At 66.1% G+C, this 2889-nt stretch overlaps 1 pseudogene; it reads right to left on the bottom strand.

The window, feature by feature from the left end:
* Nucleotides 1-735: 735 nt before the first annotated feature.
* LOC116465722 (double homeobox protein 4-like protein 4) lies at nt 736-1901 on the bottom strand (annotated as a pseudogene).
* Nucleotides 1902-2889: the final 988 nt, after the last annotated feature.

Raw genomic sequence — 2889 nt, 5'->3', positions numbered from 1 at the left:
GTCGCTCTGTTGTCATTCCCTCCGTTCCTCACTGCCTCCCTCTCTCCCTCTGTCCCTCTCTCCCTCCCTTCCAACGTCCCTCCGCCCATCCTTCCGTCCCTCTAGGTCTCCCGTTCCTCTCTCCATCTGAACCTGCCTTCCCTCCGGTCTGGAAGGGTCAGCATCCCCGGTGTGCCTGGGGTCTGTGGTCTGCGTTTAGCCGCCAGGCGCTCCATGGTGGCAACTGGGAGGCTGCAGAGGCAACGGTGGGCAAGCGACGGCGGAGCGGAGGCGCAGAGGGGGCGAGCCCCGGGAGGGAGAGTAGACCTGGACGGTTCCCTGGCCCGGTGTTTCGCGGGACGGGGGTCTCCACCCAGCCCGTGGGAGGACGCATATTGCCGGGGTGGGGGCGGGGGGTAGCTGGTGTTCAGGTGGGGGTGGGGTGGTGGTCAGTCAAGAGAGCTCTACCCCTGCTGCTCCCAGAGGAGGCCAGGTGGCTGCCCGCAAACCCGCGCCTGCGCGGCGGACTGCCCACCTACTGATACCTGGGCTGGCTCCGTCTCCAGGATCCCTGGGAAGCCTGGGAAAGAATGGCAGTTCTCCGTTGTGCGGAGTCTCTCACCAGGCCGAGACCTAGAAGGCAGGAATCCCAGGCGGGTCAGCCCGGAGGGAAGACACGCCCCTCCTTGCCAAGCCTGGGGTTCCACGCGAAAGAGAAGCCAACGCCCTGCCCCGACCCCGTCCCCACCCCACGTCCTAAAGCTCCTCCAGCAGAGCCCGGTATTCTTCCTCGCTGAGGAGTGGTTCCAGCCAGGCGGGCTCTTCCAAGTTCTTCAGCTCCCCCGGGGCCTCGGTTTCTAAGAAAGGTTGCGCCTGCTGCAGAAACTCTGGGAACGCCAGGAGCTCATCCAGCAGCAGGCCGGTGGGGAGAGCAGACCAGCGCCCGCGCTCCTGGGGCAGTGTGGAGGGCGCCGGACGGCTTGCAACTGCTCCGGCCGCGCGGAGCACTCCGGGGTCCCGGGCTGGGCAGCTGGAGCTGCCCCGGCTCGGGGTTCCCACGCCGCCACAGCCACCTGGGGCCCCTGGCCCCAGCCCCACCACGGACTGGCCAGGGACATGGTTCGCGCAAGCACACCTCGGCCCTGTGGCCGAGCTTGAGCGGGGCCTGGCTGTCCCACCGCGCCAGGGCCCGGCAGTCCATTGCGCTGCGGGTCCCGGTCCTCCGGGCATTTGCTCGGGGGGTGCGGAGGCCACCGAGTCGTCTGAGTGTGGGAGAGCTCCCCTTCCAGGGGAGCCAGGGCGGCGTAGGCGAAATACCCGCCTGACGGGGCGACTGACCAGGGAGCAAGTTGTCACGCGCCGGGGGCTGCGTTGCACAGGCCACCTGTGTGCGCCGGTGCCCTGCCACCCTGTACCATGTGCCTGGCCCATCGGATCTGAAACCAGATGTGAATCCTGGACTCCGGGAGGCCCGTCTCTCTGGCCAGTACTTCCCTGGTGGCGATGCCAGGAAAGTGATCCTTCTCAAAGGCTAAGACCAGCCGGGCAGTCTGGGCTGGGGTGACGGGGGTCTGCTTTCTCCTGCCTTCTTGTGGGCCGCGTCTCCCCGGCCAGGGCCGAGATTCCGGCTGGTGCTGCTTCAGGTGGCGTGACCTCTCATTTTGAAACCAAATCTGGACACTGGGCTCCGGAACGCCGATGGCCTGTGCCAGCCGTTCTCTACTGGCGATACCCGGGTATGGATTCTGCTCAAAGCAGGCTCTCAGGGCCTAGATTTGGCTCGGGGTCCAGACGAGTTTCCTGCGCCTTCCCCATCCTCGGGCTTCCGTGGGGAGGGTGCTGTCCGAAGGTGTCGGGAGAGCCATCGCGGGGAGCCCCAGCCGGAATTTCACGGACGGACCCGGGGAGAGAGAGGCCCTAGGGCTCCCCTGCTGCGCAGCCGGCCTTCGCACTGCGTTCAGGTCCAGCCGGGAGGCCGGCATGGACAGCCAGCGGCTCTTATGAGGGCCCACAGGCAGGCAGGCTCCACCCCTTCTTGCCTGCCGCTGAGCTCTGGGATAGCCCTCCCTCACCCTCCGAGGGGCCCCAGGGCACTGAGGCCTGGGGCGTGGGGTGGTGGGTGGTGGGGGAGTGTGGCCAGAGGCCAGAGAGATGAAGCGGAAGGGGGAGAGGGGGAAGGGGTGAGGGGCGTGGGTTTCGGGCGGGGGCTGGCTCTCCGGACCTCTGCAGGAATCCCGCGGCTACTGGAAGCCACTCCCTGTGCTCCCACGCGTCTTCGGCAGGGAGAAACCAGCCCGGAAGGGTTTAGTGGAGTGTGGAACCGAACCTCCGGGAGAGTCTTGAGTTTCCGGGCCCCCTTCTGCGTGAAGACACCCAATGCCTGTGGGAGTCGCCGTTGCCACGACAGTCTCACACACGCAGGTGTGTGGCTCCCGTTCATTTCCAGGTCGAAGACCAGAGTGAAACCCCAGAGACGAGATACGTCCCCGGCGTGGTGTCCTGACGATGGATTCCCGTGTCCCGCAACATGGGGAGTCTTCAGTGTGGCCGGTTTGGAGGCCGGCAAGGAGGGCGAAGACAGGATGCTGGTCTTCCACCATTCCCTGGAGGTGTCTGGGTGCCCGCAGGGCTCCAGAAGCAAACAGTCAACATGGTCAGCCTTTCGGGGGGCCGGAGAGACGTGAGCGACTGGCCCCCTTGCAGAGGGCCGAGCGACGTGGAATCCGAAATCACGCTTTAGTCGTAGAGTGTGGCTCCTCTGTGGTCGGGGCTGACGCCCTGGCACTCCGCTGCAGGGCTCAGCCTGGCCTGGGGAGGTGTGGTCTGTAAACCACGAGGGTGAAAACCAGACAGCAACCCGAGCGAGTCCCCCGTCTTTTCTCTTCGAGGAAACGTCCCATTCTTTGGGTG

The sequence above is a fragment of the Hylobates moloch genome, unplaced genomic scaffold (genome assembly GCF_009828535.3).
Source record: "Hylobates moloch isolate HMO894 unplaced genomic scaffold, HMol_V3 SCAFFOLD_8741, whole genome shotgun sequence".
Classification (NCBI taxonomy): domain Eukaryota; kingdom Metazoa; phylum Chordata; class Mammalia; order Primates; family Hylobatidae; genus Hylobates; species Hylobates moloch.
Note: the sequence above shows the minus strand (reverse complement) of the source record. Positions and strands in the feature narration are given on the sequence as shown.